Here is a 24,516-nt window from a genome sequence, read left to right as displayed (position 1 = left end):
CTGGACACAGCCGTCAAGAACTGTTGTCTAGTATTTGAGCTGCAGCCTTTGGTGTCTTTGGATTATTTGGGAACCTGCAAAGAAGGAAATGCAGGCTTACGACATACGTATTTCGTAGAAACCCACCTAAATTTTTTGATTTGTGGAAAGAAAATGGTCCTCAAATGATCTTCCCTACTCACCTGTCACAGTAACTGAAATTCATGTTATTAAACATTCTCTACTTTGGATTAAGGTATCATCTCTCTAGGAGTTAAAATGCAGATATCCCTAAAGAGCGCTAAAGTTTTAATACTTTGGTGGTGTTTTTAGGTTCTTCAGTTCAGTTGCTCAGTCGTGTCCGACTCTTTGTGACCCCATGAATCGCAGCACGCGGCTCCCTCTCCACTGATCTCCAGTAGCGTGTTGGGCACCTACCGACCTGGGGAGTTCCTCTTTCAGTATCCTATTATTTTGCCTTTTCATACTGTTCATGGGATTCTCAAAGCAAGAATACTGAAGTGGTTTGCCATTCCCTTCTCCAGTGGACCACATTCTGTCAGACCTCTCCACCATGACCCGCCCGTCTTGGGTTGCCCCGCGGGCGTGGCTTAGTTTCATTGAGGTTTTATTCATTTATTTTTTAATTAAAAAAATTTTTTTTGGCCATGCAGCTTGGCATGTGGGTTCTTAACTCCCCTGACCAGAGACTGAACCGCCACCCCAGCAGTGGAAGCACAGAGCACTGACCACTGGATGGCCAGGGAAATCCCAGCTCCCCAAGTGTGGATCTGGAATTCAAGTCAGAAGAACAGATAGGGATTTCAGAAAGATTGGTTTCAGGAAGTGTGACCTTGCTGAGGTGTATGAGACCAGAGAGGGAGCGGGACTTGAAGCACTGAGGTCACCAGTCACTTGGATAAGGAGATGAGAGCCTGAGTGAGTGCGTGAGTGTGTGCGTATTTGTGTGTGGAAAGTGGATGGTGCTTTGAATAGCAAAGAGCTAGTGTCCCTAAAAAGGGAATAAGGGCACATTAAGAGGATGAAGATCTAGATAGAGGGAAAATGTTGAAAGTATTTTAGTTACATATTAGGGTGATCATATAATGTATCATCTTAAACTGGGACGTACTGAGATAGTTTATCATCTTAAACTGGGACATACTGTGATAGAAAGGGGAGTGGCTTTTAATAATTACTTTGTGAAAACCTGTGCAAACTGGGACAATCTAAGCAAATAAGGACTGGATGGACAGTTAGTAATGCTCTAGTTGTAATGTGCTTACACAGTATATACATATTATATATATGGACCTGTATACAATAATAGCATAATGAGATAGTATCAGTTTGTAGATACCATGTACCAAGCGTGTAAACACTTGATACGTGTTATTTCCTTCTTACAAGAATTTTCTGAAGTGGCCTTGTCCTCATTTATAGTTGATGAAACTGTCATGAAAGTAAAATATTTTGCTGCAGTTCTCTATGGCAGTCAAAATTGAAAATAATGAAATGGCTTAATACTAAGCATAAACAAAATACAGGTAAACTCTTATCAAACACTACATCATACTGCAGTTGCTGCAAATCCGTATATGTATTTAAAAGTGTCCTGTGACTTGCTGGGAAAGTTACTCTCGTAATGTTGTATCATGTGTTAAACCCTGTTCCCCTCTGATGTCCACATTCCTGAGGGCTTACTTTATGCCAGACCATGTTTCAAGCACTTTACATGTATTAACCTAATTGAGACTGCAAAATTGCCTTATGAATTATACCCTATTTTACAGTTTAGCAAAGTGAGGCATGGTGAATAACTTGCCAAAAATCAACATATCCAATAAGTGGCAAAGCCAGAACTCAAACTTTGACAGTTTGACTCCAGGATCTATTTTCTTATTGAAGTGTAGTTGATTTACAGTGTTGTGTTAATTTCTGCTGTACGTCAAAGTGGTTCAGTTACACATATGTACTTCTTCGTATTCTTTTCCATTACGACTTGTCATAATGGAATTACGACAGGACATTGAATGTAGCTCCATGTGCTGTGCAGTAGGACCTTGTTTATTCATTCTGTATATGACAGTTGGTGTCTGCTGATCCGAGCTCCCAGTCCTTCCCTCTCCCATCCCTCCTCCCCCTTGGTAACCACTAGTCTGTTCTCTGTGACTCTGAGTCTGTTTGTTTCTTCGGTATGTTCACGTGTATTTTAGGTTCCACATATAAGTGATATCATGTGGTATTTGTGTTCCTGTGACTTACTTTGCTTAGTATGATAATCTCCGGGTCCATCCATGTTGCTGCATGTGACATAGTTCCTTTTTATGGCTAAGTAATACTCCATTGCATATACACTACCACATCTTCTCTATCTGCTCACCTGTCAGTGGACATTATACTGCTGCAGCGTCTTGGCTGTTGTGAGTAGTGCTGCTGTGAATATAGGGGCCTGGATATATGCTCAGGAATGGGATTGCTGGATCACATGGTAGTTCTGTTTTTAGTTTTTCGAGGAACCTCTGGACTGTTTTTCATAGTGACTGCACTAATTTACATTTTTACCAAAAGTGTAGTAAGGCTCCCTCTTCTCAACACCCTTGCCAACATCTTTTAATGGTAGAATTTTTGACGATGGCCATTCTGACTGGTGCGAAGTGAAATCTCATTGTAATTTTGGTTTGCATTTCTCTAATAATTAGCAATGTTGAGCATCTTTTCATGTGCCTGTTGGCCATCTGTATGTCTTTGGAGAAATGTCTGTTTAGATTTGTTCTTTTTTTATTGAGTTGTTTGTTTTTTGTTGTTGTTGAGTTGTATGAGCTGTTTATATATATTTTGGAAATTAAGCCCTCAACAGTCACATCATTTGCAAATATTTTCTCCCAGTTTGTAGATTGTCTTTTTGTTTACGCTATGCAAAAGCTTATAAGCTTGATTAGGTCTTGCTTATTTAGTTTGCTTTTATTTCTATTGCCGTGGGAGACTGACCTAAAAGAATATTGGTATGATTTATGTCAGAGAATGTGTTGCCTCTCTTTTCTAGAAGTTTTTGGTGTTTTATATTTAAGTTTCTAAGTCATTTTGAGTTTTTTTTTATGTTCAGTGTGAGGGTGTGTTCTAACTTAATTGATTTACATGCATGAAATATATATATATATATATATGTATATAACTTCTGAAAGAGTTATTTCTGAAGAGAGATTGTGACTGTAATTTTCTTTCTTTTTAGTTTTTCTAAAAATTTTTTTAAGTTTTATATTGGAGTGTAGTTGATTAACAATGTTGTGTTAGCTTCTGGTGTACATGTGGCCATGATTTTCAAACTTAATGCATTAAAAGGGTTCTATTTTTCATATTAATCAGTCTTGCTACCAATTACTGACTTGCAATGAATTAATTTATCTTAAAATTAATTACATATATTGAAAGTATGCCATTTGGTTAATTTATACACACACACACACACAGACACACACCTCCCCCCACCCCCCCATGAAACTATCACCACACTCAATGTAATAAAAATATCTCCAGCAAAAGCTGTTTGTAGGCCTTTCCTCTTCTCTTGGCCACATACCCTGCCTGTTCCCAGGCAGTCAGCTGAACTGCTTTCTGTCACTTGTGGTTCTGGAATTTTATATAAATGGATTCTATACTGTATACTCTTGGCTTCTCAGCATAATAATTTTGAGATCCATTCATGTCAGTGAATGTATAATATTTTTTACTGCAAGTAGTACTAAATTGAATGGCTTTATATTTTGTTTATGTACTCATCTGTTGGTGGAAAGATGAGTTGTTTCTAGTTTTTGGCTCTTAAAAATAAAGCTGCTTTGTAGACATACACTTTTTCTTAGATAAATACCTAGGAGTGTAATGGCTGGGATATAGAGTAAGTGAACAAATGTTCTATAGAAAAGAATTGATTTTTGAGTATTGATTTTGTATCCCGTAACCTTCCTAAACTCATTCCATTAGTTCTGGTCATCTTTCTATTTTCTTAATTATTCAAATTAAGCATAATGACCCATCTTATTGTCAGCTTGGCTTCCCTGGTGGCTCAGATGGTAAAGCATCTGCCTGCAGTGCGGGAGACCTGGGTTCGATCCCTGGGTTGGGAAGATCCCCTAGAGAAGGAAATGGCAACCCACTCCAGAACTCTTGCCTGGAAAATTCCATGGATAGAGGAGCCTGGTAGGCTACAGTTCATAGGGTCACAAAGAGTCGGACACGACTGAGCGACTTCATTTCACTATAAGCTTATAAAATGTAATGTGTCACTTTGATATGTAACATCCCCAGTATTTTCTTTTTATGGAATACTAAATATTCCTTACAATATAGGACCTTGAAATTTCAAGCTATCATTATTTAAATAGTTGAATTTATAGGCAGTTTCAAGAAGGTAACTGATTCTGAGGGAGGAATTGCTGTTTGTTTTTATGGTTTTTATGAGACTCTTGGAATCTGTTCAAATTATATATCTAGAGAATCAACCATTTTGATGATTTTTGGGAGGATGAGGGAGAGTATATGATAAAGACTTTGAGGTTTGCGTCTGGAACTGAAACTGCAAGGATTCCAGGCCAGTTTACTGAAATGAGAAAGACTGTCAGAAAGCAGTAGATTTGGGGTTACCAGTTCAGCCTGGACATGTTGGATTTTAGACCTGTTGTTTGTTGACTGTTTTTAAGTGCTTATATGTTTATTTGGAGGACTATAAATGAAGAAGTATATACTTTAGGTTAAAAACAGACCTGAGATCACATAAATAGTTACTTTGCAGCATTAGATCTCAAACCTAGCGACCTCTGACTCCCGAGCCAACGTGGTTATTCTTATGCTGTATTGTATCCACAAGGCAGAAAAACAGACTTGGCTTTGATAGTAATAAATATTTCCCATGAGCTATTATAAATATATAGCAGAGTTTGCAAGTTCAGATGCCAGCAGACTCCAGACAGATAACCGTGAGCTGGATTATGATAGAAGAGAGTGATGACATGTATGCTGCTGCTGCTGCTAAGTCGCTTCAGTCATGTCTGACTCTGTGCGACCCCATAGACGGCAGCCCACCAGGCTCCCCTGTCCCTGGGATTCTCCAGGCAAGAACACTGGAGTGGGTTGCCATTTCCTTCTCCAATGCATGAAAGTGAAAAGTGAAAGTGAAGTCGCTCAGTCGTGTCCGACTCTTAGCGACCCCATGGACTGCGGCTCACCAGGCTCCTCTGTCCATGGGATTTTCCAGGCAAGAGTACTGGGGTGGGGTGCCATTGCCTTCTCCAGATGACATGTATGGAGAACTGCAAAACCCATGTCCCATCTGAAAGATTAGCTGCTGATCAGCTCCAACAGATTATTACCAGGTGGGAAAGTGGGCCCAATATTGCCAGATCTTCTGGGTTTTTTTCTTTTTTCCTCCAAGAGAGATCAGATAATTTGATTTTTATGTGAAGTCTTCTAATTTATAAGTGTCGGCAGCTCTCCTTTAGCCCCCTATGTAAGCCAACCCTGTGTGCTGCCACCAAACACAAATGTGTATTGGATTCCACCCGGCACACGAGAGTTCCACCTGGTATATTGTGGACACTACAGTAAATTTACATGATGGGAAAGGGTGGTAACTGTAATAAGCACGTTATACCCTTTGAAGTGTAAGTTGCTTAGTTTGAACATTGGACTTAGTGAGTCTGGTGTTTAAATTCAGTTTTCACGTGGATCAGCTAATCATAGGTGGGTGGGGGAGGAAGGAATTGCTCCGGGCAGCTTTTTGCCTCCTAATTGCATGCTTTCATTTGCAGATAGGACCAGCTGTGAGTGTGTGGATTTTTGAGTAAATCCTCGAACCCAAATGAACAGAAACCATCAAGGAACAACTCCCACTGACAGTGAGTCTGCAGTCATCTGTATGCATAATACGGAATGTTCTCAACCCAGAGAGAGCTCTTTTGAAAGGAGTGAGTGGTGAGTGTGACTATCCCCACTGGTGATAAATCTAAATCCTTCCCATAAAGAGAGGGCTACTCCTCGTGCATGCTTAGCGTTTACTGACTGTCGAATAGTAAGCTAGTTTTTGTGTTACAGAGAATGACTCCAGCATGGTTGAAGAGAATTCTTTACTGCTAACAGTATGTTTAATGTATGTTTGCAATTCGACTTTCTTCTTCAGTTAGACACATCCCTTCCTTTGCCTATGTATTTTCTGTCATTTTTTTTTTGTCACCAGTCCAAATCATACCATCTTCCAAGGCTTGTCTTCCTTGATATATTCAGCCATCTTTAAAGAGATGGTCATCATAGTTACAGCATCCAGTCTAATCTTCCTTATGTAGGTCTCAGTGCCTTTGGAAGTGATTGTTCCAAAGGACTGGGCATGAGATCCAGTTTTGGAAATAAAAGGAAAGTCAGAGAGAAGCTATTGGGAAAGGTTTTCTTGCTTTTGAGAAAGAGGAAAAGAAGTGGTCCCTCCTCCAGAGTTTGTTTTGTTTGAATGTGGCATCTGGAACTGTTGCAGCTCTTGTGCTGCCAGCCTGAAGGGTTATTCCCTTACCTAAAGGAGGGCAGAGTTAGGAGAATTACAGAGAAGTAGAACCAGGCCACCGGAGAAGGCAGTGGCACCCCACTCCAGTACTCTTGCCTGGAAAATCCCATGGACGGAGGAGCCTGGGAGGCTGCAGTCCGTGGGGTCGCGAAGTCGGACACGACTGAGCGACTTCACTTTCACTTTTCACTTTCCTGCATTGGAGAAGGAAATGGCAACCCACTCGAGTGTTCTTGCCTGGAGAATCCCAGGGACAGGGGAGCCTGGTGGGCTGCCGTCTATGGGGTCGCACAGAGTCGGACACGACTGAAGCGACTTAGCAGCAGCACTGGGCCACGTTCACTATTCCTTCACATTCAGTACTCTTCACAGTAGACTCCTTTATTTTGTGGTAAAGGAAACTGTCTTATTGTTTAAGCCGTTGCGCTTTTAGATTTTCTGTTACTTGCTGTGGAAATCATCCCAGTTCACTGATTCTCCTCTTTGTTTTTACACACTGGCATTTATACGTCATTATGTTCTGAACTGTCTAGTAATGTTTGTGTGTATTGCCTTTGTAGCACATTACACACTCTGTGATGTCAAGGAGTGTGTTTATGTCCCTGATGTGTGTGACACATTTATGTCTTCTTAAAAAAGTCATCATTGTACATTTAACTGAACTAAATTATTTGAACAGTAGAGAATTTGGAAAGTCAGTTCATAGATTTAAATCATTATGTTCTTTTTATGCACGTTTCTTTAACCACACTGCTTTTCTCTAGTGAAGTTTGGCTTATGATTTAAGATGACTTGTGTGTAACACATTTTCAAGTGGTTAGTTCTACTCAATTTGCTATTTGTTTTTATTCAACTTTGCCATGAAAATCAGCTCCTCTCTTATATGTTTGAAAATTGGCTTTTAATCCCATGAGGTGAAGAGGTGAGGTCGCTCAGTCATGTCCGACTCTTTGCGACCCCATGGACAGTAGCCTGCACCAGGCTCCTCCGTCCATGGGATTTTCTAGGCAAGAGTACTGCAGTGGGTTGCCATTTCCTTCTCCAGGGAATCTTCCCGACCCAGGGATTGAACCCAGGTCTCCCGCATTGTAGACAGAAGCTTTACCATCTGAGCCACCAGAGTTTTGCGATCTTCTCTGTCAATAGAGATGGAATCGTTTACCTTCTGTTTTCTGTGCTAGGTATAGGAATGAGACATAGTAAGAACATCATAAATGAGGAATAATTTGCATTTGGCTTTGCAATGCACATTGACAAAAAGACTTCGTGATGTGTGCATCTCTGTTCTGTTTTTAGGACCTGGTTTTGTGCACAGGGATTGAGGAAGGAGGGTTGATGATGATCTAGTGTCTTTGAGAAGCCTTGAGTCACAGGATGGAATATTTAACTGATTCTATTTTAAATCTATTTATTTTATTTTTTAATTTTTTGGCTCCTTCTGGTGGCAGGCAGGATCTCAGTTCCCCAGCTAGGGAACAAACGTGTCTCCTGCAGTGGAAGTGGAGTTTTAACCACTGGACCCAGGGAAGCCCTAAGGTGATTCTATTTTAAAACTCATTAAAACCTCCTTTCCCCCTCCTCTAACTCAAGATATCCATGTAGTTGTTTTCTTTAGATTCTGCTATTATAATCTTGAAAAAGTGAAATAAGAACCTTGTTTTCTCCCTGAAAATCTAGTTTTGATTTCAGCTTTGTTAAGGAATATCATAAACCTTTGTTGTAATCTCCCAATACATTCTGAATCCTTCAAAATGATTTATATTCAGGGAAGAATTTACTTTTTTATTGTTCTTATGTGATTAAATGGGGGGTAATAACTTTTTAAGAAGATAGGGAAAGTTGAATAATGTGCTTGAACCATTATTTTTAATTCAGTAATGTCATTATTTAGTAGAATAAGTTCAGATCACCACAGTACTTTATTTCATGTAGGAATAAAACGTGTCTTAACTTCTGGCAGTCATGGCAGACATATGATCTAAATCAATCAGAATGATCTTCAGACATTTGCTAGAAATACTGGGATCAAGGTCCCTTTTTTCCTGCTGAATTTCAGCCCGGCAGCTATCTTCCAACCATAAAAGGAAAGTCAGTTGAGTAAGAAGCCAACAGGGAAGGAAGAGATAGAGCAGAAACACACCCTGATCACCTTTGTTGAGATGCTGAAGCAATTCTTCCCTAAAGATAGTATAAGTGAAGTTGCTCAGTCGTGTCTGACTCTTTGTGACTCCATGGACGGTAGCCTACCAGGCTCCTCAGTCCATGGAATTTTCCAGGCAAGAGCACTGGAGTGGGTTGCCATTTCCCTTTCCAGATGGTATACCTAGACTTCATTCAGTTACATGCGCCAGTAAGTCCCAAAGCATTATGGCATCAGTTCAGTGCAGTTCAGTTTGGACTCTTTGTGACCCCGTTGACTGCAACGCGCCAGGCTTCTCTGACCATCATCAACTCCTGGAGCTTGCTCATACTCACGTCCATGGAGTCGGTGATGCCATCCAACCATCTCATCCTCTGTTGTCCCCTTCTTCTCCTGCCTTCGATCTTTCCCAGCATCAGGGTCTTTTCCAGTGAGTCAGTTCTTCACATCAGGTGGCCAAAATATTGGAACATACACATCATAGCATATACATCTTTATTATAACCTATTCTATACCATATAATGATAACTCAAAGGACTTGCTAAGACTTGAATTGTGAATTAGGCAAGTCTCTGATACAGGTGTGCAAGGTGGCAGATAATGCAGTCCTTTCTTTGATTTTTTTCAGGTATTAAGTACAAGAGTTAAGGTGGTAAACAAATATGTAATCTGTACCATTACTGGTGGAGCTTAATGTGACAGAAAGAGGCTGACAGTATCGGAACAGCCCTCCTAGTGAATAGGTTCCTAACTGCGGTTTAGTCCTAGAGGAGAAGGAGTAGCCATCATCCATACTGATTTAGCTCTTTGGGGGAGACGCTTGCTGAACCCTTGATTCCTTTGGAACTGTAAAACAGTTGTGCAGAACCAGGGTTTTGGTTGACTTTTAAAAAAAGTAATATGTTTTGTTATTGGGTTTTTTTGTAAGAAGACATGAGACGCGTACAGGACAATCCTTTATTCCAAATCTTGGGGCCAGCTATAGTTTGAAATTTTGTACTTTTTTAGATTTTAGAAAGGTTCGTGTATGTTTAACGTAATACCTCTTTTATTTATGGAAGGGACACGTAGCTTCCTATTATTGATAATACAAATAATAATGTCTTTCATTAAATGTGTACTTTTCAGCATTTTCTTAACTGTTTGATTAATTATATTCATTTTTACACTTGAGAAAGTTAAAGGCGTTAGGTGACTTCAGCTAGGAAGTAGTAAGAGTTGAGATTTCAACTCATACCTGCTTGACTCTGAGGTCTGTGTCCTTAACCACAGCTCTACTGTCTCTTTAGTGTGCTATTACAGCTTAAATGTATCTGTGTATTGCTAACATTAGGAAGATTATTACTTTTCGATAAATTTCATCTGTTAATTAAATTCATTTAGAATTTCTGATACACTTAGCTTTTCTGGGAGTGCAGTCCTTATTTGTAATGAAACATAATTTGCTTTATCCTTTCCAGATTTTATATCTTACGTGGTTTGCTTACCAGCTGCATTGGCTGGAGCTCATAGAACATTGTGATTACAATGAGCATCTTGTCTTGTTCATTAATTTAATGCCTCTGATGTTTCACAAAACATTACATTAATTGGAACGTCTGCAGTGTTCACCACTGAGCATGAAGCCAGCCTTTTGGTTTTCTTTATAAATCAAATGTTAAAGAGATCAATTTACTTCCATTTTATTAAGAATTTTTTAAAATTCTGTTTTAACTTCTGTAAGGGCCATATTTCAAAGTGTTGATTGTTGCCATGTCATAATTGCTCAAAATTAAAAGTTCAGTTATTTCTATCTACTTACCCTGTGTTTCCATTTTAATCTCTGGTAGTCTTTAAACGTATCTTTGGTAAATTATTAGTATGCATTAAAAATGTTTATTATACTTTATAATTTGCTGACTTATATTTACATATTGTTTTTTAAACATGTGAGCCTAGCATATAATAGGAGCTCAACAAATATATGTTGAATAAGTTAATTTTTGTGATTATCTAATTAGTGAGGCATCATGATAGCATGTTTTCGTTAGTGATAGGGAAATGTTATATTAATTTTACCGAGTGAAAAAAATCAAGAAAATACACGTTTAATATTAAATTGTGGTTTTCTGATTTTTTTGTTCATGTGACTGATTTCTCATCCTATAATTTTCATTCTGAGTGATAGCACCTTGCTATAGGGTACTAGCCTACTTGAAACTGTCAGGTGGTTTTAGGAATCACACACACACACACACACACACACACACGAGGAATAATTTGCTCACCAAATGTGAAAGAATGAAGAAATGTGTACATTATAGAAAATGATTAAGCTGTGAAGGTTGAATAGTATATTCATTTAAACAGTGCCTCTGAATGGCTCCAAGTTTCTCCTATAGCTTCCAAATATCAATCAAGAAGGAGCTAAGGTTGCCTGGAAAATCCCATGGACGGAGGAGCCTGGAAGGCTGCAGTCCATGGGGTCGCTGAGGGTCGGACACAACTGAGCGACTTTACTTTCACTTTTCACTTTCACGCACTGGAGAAAGAAATGGCAACCCACTCCAGTGTTCTTGCCTGGAGAATCCCAGGGACGGGGGAGCCCGGTGGGCTGCTGTCTGTGGGGTCGCACAGAGTCGGACACGACTGAAGCGACTTAGCAGCAGCAGCAGCTCTTCAGTTTTGGCAATGAGAGCCAAAATATCTATCCTTATTTACGGCTGGAAAATATTATTGAAAGTCTGATTAATTTTTTTTAGTTTTGGGAAATGGCAATTGATATTAAATCTCTAGTTTTTTGGTTAATGGTCCAGGTATAAGCACCCAGAAATAACTGCCATCTGAGGCGCAATGCCATGCTTATGTAAATAGAATTGGTAGCCCTAATGTTGGACCACTTAGCAACTAACATACAGATATATAATAAGCCTTACCACAAGAGAAGACTCTACACATGGGCATCACCAGATGGTCAACACCAAAATCAGACTGATTATATCCTTTGCAGCCAAAGATGAAAAAGCTCTATACAGTCAGCAAAAACAAGACCGGGAGCTGACTGTGGCTTGGATCATGAACCCCTTATTGCCAAATTCAGACTTAAAATGAAGAAAGTAGGGTAAACCACTAGACCATTCAGGTATGACCTAAATCAAATCCCTTGTGATTATACAGTGGAAGTGAGAAATAGATTTAAGTGACTAGATCTGATAGATAGAGTGCCTGATGAACTATGGACGGAGGTTTGTGACACTGTACAGGAGACAGGGAGCAAGACCATCCCCATGGGAAAGAAATATAAAAGACGCAAAGTGGCTGTCTGAGGAGGCCTTACAAATAGCTGTGAAAAGAAGAGACGCTAAAAGCAAGGGAGAAAAGGAAAGATACACCCATTTGAATGCAGAGTTCCGAAGAATAGCTAGGAGAGATAAGAAAGCCTTCCTTAGCGATCAGTGCAAAGGAATAGAGGAAAAGAACAGAATGGGAAAGACTAGAGATCTCTTCAAGAAAATCAGAGATACCAAGGGAACATTTCATGCAAAGATGGGCTCAATAAAGGACAGAAGTGGTATGGACCTAACAGAAGCAAAAGATATTAAGAAGAGGTGGCAAGAATACACAGAAGAACTGTACAAAAAAGATCCTCACAACCCAGATAATCACGAAGGTGTGATCACTCACACTCACCTAGAGCCAGACATCCTGGAATGTGAAGGCAGGTGGGCCTTAGAAAGCATCACTACGAACAAAGCTATTGGAGGTGTGGAATTCCAGTTGAGCTATTTCAAATCCTGAAAGATGATGCTGTGAAAGTGCTGCACTCAATATGCCAGCAAATTTGGAAAACTCAGCAGTGGCCACAGGACTGGAAAAGGGCAGTTTTCATTCCAGTCCCAAAGAAAGGCAATGCCAAAGAATGCTTCAACTACCGCACAATTGCACTCATCTCATATGCTAGTAAAGTAATGCTCAAATTCTCCAAGCCAGGCTTCAGCAATACGTGAACCATGAACTTCCTGATGTTCAAGCTGGTTTTAGAAAAGGCAGAGGAACCAGAGATCAAATCGCCAACATCCACTGGATCATGGAAAAAGCAAGAGAGTTCCAGAAAAACATCTGTTTCTACTTTATTGACTATGCCAAAGCCCTTAACTGTGTGGATCACAATAAACTGTGGAAAATTCTTCAAGAGATGGGAATACCAGACCACCTGACCTGCCTCTTGAGAAACCTGTATGCAGGTCAGGAAGCAACAGTGAGAAGTGGACATGGAACAACAGACTGGTTCCAAATAGGAAAAGGAGTCCATCAAGGCTGTATATTGTCACCCTGCTTATTTAACTTATATGCAGAGTACATCATGAGAAATGCTGGACTGGAGGAATCACAAGCTGGAATCAAGATTGCCAGGAGAAATATCAGTAACTTCAGATATGCAGATGACACCACCCTTATGGCAGAAAGTGAAGGGGAACTAAAAAAGCCTCTTGATGAAAGTGAAAGAGAAGAGTGAAAAAGTCGGCTTAAAGCTCAACATTCAGAAAACGAAGATCATGGCATCCGGTCCCATCACTTCATGGGAAATAGATGGGGAAACAGTGGCTGACTGTATTTTTCTGAGCTCCAAAATCACTGCAGATGGTGATTGCAGCTATGATATTAAAAGACATTTACTCCTTGGAAGGAAAGTTATGACCAACCTAGATAGCACATTAAAAAGCAGAGAGACATTACTTTGTGAACAAAGGTCCATCTAGCCAAGGCTGTGGTTTTTCCAGTAAGTCACATATGGATGTGAGAATTGAACTATAAAGAAAGGTGAGCGCCAAAGAATTGATGCTTTTAATTGTGGTGTTGAGAAGACTCTTGAGACCTTTGGACTGAAAGGAGATCCAACCAGTCCATCCTAAAGGAGATCAGTCCTGGGTGTTCATTGGAGGGACTTAGTAGAAGCTGAAACTCCAATACTTTGGCCACCTGATGCGGAGAGCTGGCTCATTTGAAAAGACGCCAGTGCTGGGGAAGATTGAGGGCAGGAGGAGACAGGAACGACAGAGCATGAGACGGTTGGATGGCATCACCGACACAATGGACATGGGTTTCGGTGGACTCCGGGAGTTGGTGATAGACAGGGAGGCCTGGCGTGCTGCTGTTCATGGTGTTGCAGAGAGTCAGACACTACTGAGCAACTGAACTGACAGCACCTGGGTTTTATTGTAGCTATTGCTCTATGTCATTACTGTAAAGGCCGTGATTTCCATGAGGAAATCAAAAAAGCAGCCCTCCTTTGGTTTTGATTAAGGAGTATTTTCTGGCAGCATGAGAAAATACAGTCTTCTGTGCTTTATGGATGGAAGACATCCATTTCTTCTTTGAAGAGTAGTCATGCAGGATACCTATTTTCATTTATTACTACTATTTGTTAATATTCGTGAATGCTTTTAGTGCACGTTTGCTAAAAAATGCTTGTAGGGAATGATACTAAATGAAATGTGTTAATCTTAAGGTAGAGATAGGCATTTCCTGTCCAAGATCATATTCCCATGGTTCTCTATTTCTGTAGTTCTCTTTAAAGATGGTTACCTTAAAAAATAAAAAGTTGATCTGTAAAACTCAATGAAAAGTTCAGTGCTGTATATTGTCATTGAGTTTTAATGCCCAATAAGAAAGACTAAATATTGCAGCGCTTTCATACCTAATTATTTAACATCTTTAGACCCTTCAGACTTAACTTTTCTCTGATTCCCTCAGGTACTTCAAGCAGTTAACAAGGCAGATTTATCAGTAGAGCAAACACATCTTTTTAAAATTTATAATTCTGAAAAGTTTTAATAAATTAAACTTGGAAATTTAGCATATCAAATTTTGTTGTCTTTCAAATATCTTAGTAGATAGAGCATAAAGTACGATAATAAAAATGTTACTACGGATACATTTAATAGCACGTGACTATTAATACTGATTGATTTCTATACTTTCCCAGAGTTAGAGATTTATCCACCCAAATGTAAACAGTTACTGTCTTAGGCCAGTTAAATCAGTTTGATTAAAAATCATAACTATGATGCTGATGTAAATAAAACTGTTTGGGTCAAAAACTATAGAATAAGAGTAGATTTCTGGGGAAAGAAATTTGAGACTAGCAGAGGCCTAGCCAAGACTTAGCTGGTGGTTGTTAGGATGAGTGCTTTTCTTAGGCTGCAGAGCAACCCTTGTAGTCTTACTCAGAATTGTAGATTTTAATTTTATGGAACTCAGTATATTTACCTGATATACTGGTGTGTTTTTTTCGTTCTCCACTTCAGGGAAGAAGTTTTTTTCCCTTTAAAATGCTGGAGTCGGGAGCCTTTTAGGATTGGTAATACAGATGTTCTAATGTGTTGCTTTTTTTTGTTTTTTAATGTATTTGTTAATTTTTGGCTGCATCGAGTCTGTGGCATGTGGGCCTGTTAGTTCCAGGGACTGAACCCAAGTCCTTGCACTGGAAGGCGGATTTTTAACCACTGGACCACCAGGCAAGTCCCTCTGATGCCATGTTAGTGGGAGTGTACGTATGTACATTTTCTTAGAAGAAGATTTGGAAAATATCTGTCAAAACTTAAAATGCCTCCCCTAAATTAAAATATATAAACAGACCCTTTGATTCATCAGTTTCACTCCTTGAATTTATTCTAGAGATAAATCCCACTGTCTCATATCCCACATTTGTGAATTTACAAGATAATTTCTTGCAGCATGATTGCAGTCGTAAAAAAAATTAGAAACAACACAACTTCTCACCTTTTGACAGTGGGTTACACCTGTAAGATAAAATACAGCCTTTCAGAAGTGAGAGAGGCAATATTTTTTAAAGTTTCTGAAACTGCCTGATTTTCAAGATAAAGCGTTGAATCAAAAAGCAGGGTGACAAATAATGTATTTGGGCCCATGAAAATATGTTTTAAAGGAAAAAATATATATTTATATTCTTGGGTATGATTAGAATTTCTGTGAAAGGCTATTTATACCAGAAGCTAATATTGGCAGCTGTGTCTTGGGGAGATAATTTTTGTGGCTAGGGATAGAGATGAGAAGAAAATTTAGTTTTCATGATTTACTTTTGTTTCCTTTGAGTTTTACACCATGATGGTATATTACCTACATACCTGACCAAAACAAGCAAAAACCCAGATTAATATGCAGTACTTAGTTTAAAAAAAAGTTCATTCCATTTTTCATGTTTACTAACTCATGAAAGTCTGTAAGGGTGAGACCTCCAATTACTTTAAAAATGCTTTTTATTGTGGTAAAAGACATGTAACATAGAATTTACCATCTTAGTTTTAAGTGTATAGTTCAGTAGTGCCAAGTATAGTCACATTGTTGAGAAACAGATCTCCGTAACTGTTTCATCTTGCAAAGCTGAAACTCTATACCCATTAAACAACTCCCTTTTTCCTCCTATTGCCAGCCCATGGTAACTACCATTCTGACCCATTTTCTGTGAATTTGACCATTTTAGCTTGGGCCTGGGTTCAGTCCCTGGTCAGAGCGCTAGGATCCTACAAGCCATGCACGCAGTGTGGCCGAAAAGAAAAGAAAACAAAACAACTCTGAGTATTTTACACCTCGTGTAAGTGGAATCAGATGGCATCTGTCTTTTTATGGCTGGTTTATTTCACCTAGCATAATATCCTCAAGCTTCATCCATCCATGTGATAGGATTTCCTCCTTTTTAAGACTCCTCTGTATGTTTGTATATATCACGATAATACTTCGTGTATGTCGAATTTCGTTTATCTGTTCATTGGCTCAAAGACATTTGCCTTGAGGCAGCCTCTTGTCTTAGGTGAATAGTGCTGGTAACAACATGGGTGCACAGTACTCTTCCAGACCCTGCCCTCGGTTCTTCTGAATACGTGGCCGGACGTGGGAGTGCTGCACCATACAACAGAATTATTTCTACATTTTTGAGGAACCACCTTATTGTTTACCATAGGAGCTGCACTGCTTTGCCATTTTACTAACAGTGCACAAGGGTTCCTTCCAGATTTTTCACATCCTCATCAACACTGTTGTTGTCTGTTTAATTTTTTTGATAGTAGCCATGAAAATGGACATGAATTGATCTCAGGCAGCATTTTTAACAAGTTTAAAGTCGTTATATAATGTACTTCTTCTGGTACATTTATTTAATTTCAGTTCAGTCATCAAAAATGCAACGAGTGGTCACTTTTTAGAACTCTTTTTTTTTTTTTTTTCCCTCCAGTGTGATTTGTTGCTGTAACTTCAGGTCTGTGTTGTATGATGAAATCCTCAAAGGTCTCTGCCTCCCTCTCTCTGCTTCCCCTATTTTTTTTTTCTATTTAACCAGGAATGAAATACGCAGGGAACAGACTAGCTATATTAACCCCAATGAATTTTGCTAACTTTACTTCTTTTCTCTAATATAGTTAAAATTTGAAGGTTCTGCATGTTACAAGAATCCCAGTGGTGTATCAGCATTAAAAATGTTACGTTTTAATTTTAAAAGAAACCTCAATTTTACTCTGCAACAGACTGACTAACCACTCTTAATAGTTTCCATTGAAAATAGTTTTTCCTTCATGATCTTGACAATCTTGTGTTAACTTTTCTCGTAAGATGAATTTAGTCATAAATTGTCGTTTAAAAGTACAGTTAAGCAGTGTTTAAGCAGGGGATCTTTTATCCGGAGCACGAAAGTACATGAGATTCTACTCTAGTAAGAAAAGGAAAAATAGTGTAAATTGTTCTTCAGGTTTTTTCTTCTTTTACGAAAAAATTTTAGAGGCATGAGTAGTTCTACAACAAAATTAAGAGCTAATAAGGTATTTTACAATTTGAGTAAATTACTTGCAGTTTTTTTCTTAACTTGAAGTTTCTGAAATTATCATCACATAAGTGTGTATTGTCTTGCAAATGTTTGTTCTTTAGAATTATTTAGTAGTAGTGTTTAGAAGTGTTGTTACTCACATTGTGTGAGTATCCAGCTATATAATTGCATCATACTCACTGGAAGTCACTTTGAAATAATTATTATACATACATCGTATGTATTTGAAGTCATTTAAAAGTATTTTTTGCTAGACATTAAGTTCTTTATTATGCAGTTCTACTCCTTTATGAGTTATTTGAGTTATTTAAAACAGCTGCTGCATTTGTTATATTTGATGTGTGAGTTGATGGAGAAGGCTGCTAAGTAGTGGAATGGCTTGGAAAGGGTGGGGATGTAATCCTCGCTGTGAGTTTTGAGAAAAGATAATGAAATCCTTTATGTCCCTTTCCATAGACCTGCATTTCAAAGACTTACATTTTAATAAGAACTGGTTGTGCAGCTGCAACCCTGGCAACAAGGCCTGGGAGAGAAGAATTGGGGCAGCCTTCCAGAAATCGAAGGCAGGCAGTAGTCTCGTGTGGAGCCGAGCTAATGAAAATGATAAAACTATAAAGCACTTAGTAGAAATAAGACCAAGTACTTTCTTTGGCAGAGTAGATGTTGAAATTTTCCATACAGTATTTTATTAGTTATAAAGTCCAAAAGCTGCCATAAGCTACTCCTGTGCAATAAAAAGTAGCTATATTATATTCTCCTTTAGTATAAAGATACCATAAATACTTTCAGAAGCTAATGTTTCTGTAAATTCTATCTGAAATACGATTGTTATTGGCTGTTTCTTGATGAAGTCTAGACATTATCAAAACACAAGCTACCAAGCTTACCAGATTTTTAAAAGCAAACTTTTAAGTTTTAATAATTAGAAAATTAAATACTCATAGTAGTTTTAATGTAAACTTCTCATGTTGTTTGGATTTTTTAGATCCCACTCAAATAGTAAAATTTGTTAGACATACCCTCTTTTCAACACTATGATGATGGCTATAAGTACATCCTTAAACCATGAATTATTGCCTGGTTGTTAGGTATTTAGGTTGTATCTGGGAGTTTCCCTCTTACCGTAGTAAGTATTGCAATGAAACATTTTTTTGGCATATAGGGTTGTTTTTTTTTTTCCCTGAATTACTTGGGATTACTTCCGGATTTCCAAAAGTGATATTTCTGCATTACATGTAAACTTTTCAAAGTACTGTCAACTCACACAGTATTCTTAATATTCCTGATGGCTCAGATGGTTAAAAATCCTCCTGCAGTGCATGAGATCTGGGTTCAATCCTTGGGTTGGGAAGAACCCCTGGAGAAGGTCATGACAACCCATTCCAGTGTTCTTGTCTGGGAAATCCCATGGACAGAGGAGCCTGGTGGGCTACGGTCCATGGGGTCTCAGCATCAGGCACAACTGAGCAACTAAACATTTGCACTTTCAAGCTCAGTATTTCTAGGAATGAGCATTTTTCTTACCTGTTTGGCTCTTGACACACTTAAATCTTCACTTCTGTCTTTAATTCTGGGAAATTTATTCTCATTGTTTCCTAATATGTTTGTTGTTTTTTTGAAACATTTTGTTTTTTCCCTTCCTTCTGAAACTCCTATTATCTTGATGTCTTCTTTTCATACTCAGTACTTCCCCTTGATTCTTCTTTTTTCTAAGATTATCTTTTAAAAAAATATTATTTAATTTGGGTACTCCAGTTCCTAGTTACGGCGCTCAGGATCTTCTATCTTTGCTGTGGCTCTTGGGATCTACCTTCTCAACCAGGGATCAAAGCCGGGTCCCCTGTGTCGGACATGTGGAGTCTTAGCCACTGGACCATTAGGGAGGTCCCTCCACTTGATTCTTTTCCCTAGATTCTTCTGAGTTCATACTGCTCATAGCCCCCCTCGGTCTCTTCATTTCTGGAGCATCTAATCCACTAATTCTGCATTAGTGGTTGGGTTGTTTGGTGTATTATATGTCTTTTATAACTGTTTTATGGCTTGCTCCAAATACTTACTTTAGCTAGTAAGCTAATAATTCTTTGGGAAGGAATATTATCCACTTAGTCTAATAATATGGATTAGGGAATGGCCAACAGCCAGACCTTCATTCGTATTGGTCTGAGTGAGTTTAAGAGAAGAAGGGCTTGATCTCGGGTCAAATAGCCACCTGGCATTGAATTGCTGTTGCTTTTCTGTTGGCTGCTACTGCGTTAGGCTGCTTCTGATCGGGGTTTGTTTTTTAAACTCTTAGAAATTTTAAGAGGTGGTTTCCTTGTATCCTGATTCACCGCCAGTTCTCTAGTGTTTTCTGAGAGAAGGACTGAGAAGAGTAAATGGCTTCAGGGTAGTCCATTTGTACCAGTTTTCGTGAACTTTCCCCTCATAGGCCTTTTGCACCCTGTCATGATTTTTTCATGCTGTCCTGATTTCACCCTGCTGACAAAGATATGAGCTGTTCTGCTAATTTCTGGTAAGGGGCAATCAAGGGAAGGATACAGGCAGACTGAAAAGAGCTTTTTAGTTTTTTAAGAACTAAAAAAAAACAAAAACGAAAAATCTTGCCTTTTGACTCCTGCCGCCCTTTGCTCCTGACTAGAGGACTCAACACAATCAGTGGAATTTATCCCCATCAGTTTTTGTGCTCTTTGTTATGCTGGTCCTGGAATCCAGACTGACTGCTTGTTTTCTTCCCTCAGGGCTTTATTTTGGGGGATGAGACCAGTAGCACTTGATTGTTTGTCCTCTTGATAGAAATTGGGTGACCTCATCTGAGTTAATAACGATAAATTTTTAAGATTTTCTTTAAAACATGTGAAAATCTTTAATGGAAAGGTAGAATTTCACTAGTACTCCAGTGATGGCGAGTCTGCCTGCCATTGCAGGGGACACGGGTTCAATCCCTGGTCCAGGAAGATCCCACATGCTGTGGGGCAGGCAAGCCCGCACGCCACAACTGCTGAAGCCAATGCCCCTAGAGGCCGAGCTCTGCACAAGAGAAGGCACCGCAATGAGAAGCTTGTACACTGCAGCTGGAGAACACTCGCACGGCTGGGAAAAGCCCGCGCACCATGGTGAAGCCCTGCGCAGCCATAAATCAATAAGTAAAGTTGGGGAGGCAAATGTCTCTTGGGGGGAAAAAGAAGACAAGTATATGCATGAAAAATAGAACAAATTATGTGAAAACAATTTATCTGAAACCTTAGTGGTTTGAAATGACAGCTATTTTATTAAATTTAGAGGATCAGGAATTTGAGCAGGTCTTGGCAAGTCTTCTCTTATATGAGGCATCAACGAAGGTCATTGGATAGTCTTAGCTAGCACGTGGTCTGGACTGGAGACTCATCCACCTGTTGCTCTGGCTAAGGAGGCTGGCAGTCCAGGCTCAGCTGGGACTCCTAACCTCTGTGCCTACACTTGTGGCCTTCCCAGCATGGCAGTCTCAGTGTTGTTGGACTTCTGAGCACAAGGTACCAGGCTTTTTGTGACCTCATCAGTTCGAGATCATGACTTCAGCTTCATTCTTTTGGTGAAAGAAGTCACCTAGGTTGTTTGAATTTAAGGTAGGGAATTTCTTTCTCTCTCATTTGGAGACATGCAGCCATCTTTACTAGACCACATAAAGTTATTCGAATTTTGTGTTGCTGATTGTTGTTTTTAGGAGTATTATCATTGGTGGCTTGGCTCAGGAAATTTTGCCCTTCTCCCATCTCAAGGGGATTCTCTAGAGTAGAGAAAATCACATACTTTTCCAGTTCATTTTTATAATTCTTTTACCTACAGCAGTGGTTCTTGAATACTCCATTCTCCATCATTTTGACTGGAGACAATTTTGGTTGTCACAACTGGTAGAGAGGGATGCTACCGGCTTTTTGCCAGATAAGGGCTAGTGAAAGTGAAAGAAAGTGAAGTCACTCAGTCGTGTCCGACTCTTTGCGACCCTATGGACTGTAGCCTACCAGGCTCCTCTGTCCATGGGATTTTCCAGGCAATAGTCCTGGTGTGGGTTGCCATTTCCTTCTCCAGGGGATCTTCCCCCAGGGATCGAACCCGGGTCTCCCGCATTGTAGACAGACGCTTTACCGTCTGAGCCACCCGGGAAGTCAGATATGGGCTAGAGACGCAAGTGCCTTTCAGTGCACAAGACAGTACCCACCCCCACCAAAAAAAAGAATTATCTGGCCCCAAAAACTAGCATGGAGGTAGAGAAACTAACCCTTTGCTGTTGTTCAGTTGCCCAGTCGTGTCCTAACTCTTTGTGCCCTATGGCTGCAGCACACCAGGCTTCCCTGTCCTTCACCATCTCCTGGAGCTTGCTCAGACTCATGTCCATTGAGTTGATGATGTCATACAACCATCCCATTCTCTGTCGTCCCCTTCTCCTCCTGCCTTCGGTCTTTCCCAGCATCAGGGTCTTTTCTAATGAGTCAGTTCTTCGTATCAGGTGGTCAGAGTATTGAAGTTCCAGCTTCAGCATCAGTCCTTCCAGTGAATATTCAGGATTGATTTCCTTTAGGATTGACTGGTTTGATCTCCTTGCTGCCCACGGGACTCTCAAGAGCCTTCTCCAGCACCACAGTTCAGAAGCATCAGTGATTTGGTGCTCACCCTTCTTTATGGTCCAACTCTCACATCCATACATAACTACTGCAAAAACCATAGCTTTGACACTGTGGACCTCTGTCAGCAAAGAAACCAACCCTGTCTCACAGTAATCTTGAGTGTTGGTATAATCCTTATGAGAGAAAACTTTTAACGCAGAGAGGTTATAGACTAATGCTACTCAACTAATAAGTGGTAGAACCTAGCTTTAATTCATTGTTGTTTGGTTTTTTTTGCAAATATTGGGGAACATTACCATGTTAAGTGCTATAAGAGATAATAGTTTGGAGTCTGGCTTGATGGAGTTTACAAGAATCTGTATGTCATAAATGTTATTTAATACAGCATTGAACTGTACCTTAAAAAAGTAAGAGAAAGTGGTCTGCCATTAAGTCACTTAACATATCTGAGCTGTGGTTTCTTTATTTCCAAAGTAAGGATGATACTTAACCTCTTAAGATTATGGAAATTAGATAGTGTTTATTGAAGTACACAGTGTAATATCTGACTAGTGCTCTTTTTTTTTCTTTATTAGGGGTTTACAATTTAGTTGAACCTTTCTTTATAATTTTCTATCAGTGATTTTTCTTATATAAAACAAAAACAGACTGGAAAAATCCAAGAATATTGAATTTCTCATGTATGACCTGCTATGATTTAAGTTTATGGACCAGAAATAGTCCATATTTTTTTCATTTTTTAAAAAAGATTGAAGTATAGTTGGTTAACATTTTTTTTGGCCGTGCCACACTCCTTGTGGGATTTCAGTTCCCATTAGGGATTAAACCTGGGCATGGCAGTGAGAGCCCAGAATCGTAACCACTAGGCTACCAGGGATCTCGATGAACAATATCACATTAGTGTCAGGTGTACAAAATAGTGAATCCAAGAAAAAGTAGTGTTTTTATAACTTGAACTCAATTTAAAGTCACTACAAAATAAAGCTATATTTCCCTGTGCTGTTCAGGATATGCTTGTTGCTTGTCTGGTCCATGTTGTTGGGTGATATTTCCTGTTTCTGAAATCATTTTCATCATCATACCATCATTACGAAAGTTTCTATTATTACGTGCTTTCCTTTGAATATAAAAATGAAGATATTGTTTTAAACGGAATTAGAAAACTCCCGCCATTACTGTTGAGAGTTGTTTTATAAGGTGATTCAAAAGGTTTGAACATTTAAAACATTTATTATTTAGTTACCTGTGTTATACTTCGGCAAGTAATCACACTTGTGCTAAGGAACTACCATGGTTTCTGTAATGCTCATTCAGTACCTTGTGTGAAACACAGCACGTGGCTGTCTTGTGGTCTGATTCCTCTCAGGCTTCTTGTCGGTAGCACATGACCTTTGATGGTTGAAATGGCAGCCAGGTTGAAGGCCTTTAGTTCCTCAAGTCTGTAAGGAATATGTGGTCCCAACTCAATAGTTTTCTTTTTACATATCCCCACTAGAAGTATGGTGTAATAGTTGTGAATTCTGATGGCTATTATTTCAAAGGCAATCCAAATTTTGGATCAGAATGGCCAGTCCAGCGTGATGATGGGTATTCATTAAAGAGCCTCAGGATTGTGTGAGGCAGGAGAAATTTTCCTGTTGGAAAATGAAGTTGTGGAGACTTACATAGTTGTAGAAAAAAATAGCATTTTTTTCTCACTGTGTTTTTCTCTACAAAAAAGAATGATTGAAAACCCAGTGTGCAATATTATATGGCACAAAAACAGTAACTTTTTGGTGAATTCCTTGTGTGTTCAGTTGTGTTCAGTTCTCTTTCATTGCCACATATGCAGGCATTCTGGAGATTTACTTTTCCCCTTAAATAGAGCTTTGTCTTCTCTTTGAACCTTGAGCAACCCTACAGTTATCCATGTGATTTTTATCTTATCTGACTGCATCAGGGGCTGAAACAGATGGGAATACCAAGAATTCTACGTCCGTACTTTAGTGAATATGCCCCAACTGTGAACTACTTGAATGCCTAGCTCTCCTTGTCAGAGTCCTGGGACTTAACCGAATGAAACCTAAAAGTGGATTAGAAGTAGAAGGCGACCCTGCAGTTTGGTGCTTACTGCGTATTTATGTTCAGCCTGGTTAGTGAGTAATAAAATTTTTAAAACTTTTAGTTCTGTTCTGACTACTCCCTTTTGATCATTACCGTGTTCAGAGGGCCTAGTACGTAGCAGTTGCTCAATAGTATCTGTCAGATACAGGCATGTGGTCAGTTGACCCTTGAACATGGATTTGAACTGCTTGGGTCCACTTATATGGGGATTTTTTCCCCAGTAAATATGTCCTACATGATCCATGGTTGACTGAATCTGTGGATGTGGAATTGTGTATGAAGCACTGAGTCTAAAGTTATACTCGGATTTTCTACTATGGGAAGGGTCTCAAC

General features: G+C 39.3%; 1 protein-coding gene across 2 annotated transcripts in view; it reads left to right on the top strand.

Annotated features, from left to right (window-relative positions):
* The window catches only part of CDC42SE2 (CDC42 small effector 2), a 118,140-nt gene that overhangs the window by 25,247 nt on the left and 68,377 nt on the right, over positions 1-24,516 (top strand). For both annotated transcript variants that reach the window (XM_068980142.1, XM_068980143.1), the window contains exon 2: positions 5,784-5,946. The gene's annotated coding sequence lies outside the window, so the exon portion shown is untranslated. The remainder of the gene's footprint in view (positions 1-5,783; positions 5,947-24,516) is intronic.

Source organism: Capricornis sumatraensis, chromosome 9, assembly GCF_032405125.1.
Source record: "Capricornis sumatraensis isolate serow.1 chromosome 9, serow.2, whole genome shotgun sequence".
NCBI lineage: Eukaryota > Metazoa > Chordata > Mammalia > Artiodactyla > Bovidae > Capricornis > Capricornis sumatraensis.
Note: the sequence above shows the minus strand (reverse complement) of the source record. Positions and strands in the feature narration are given on the sequence as shown.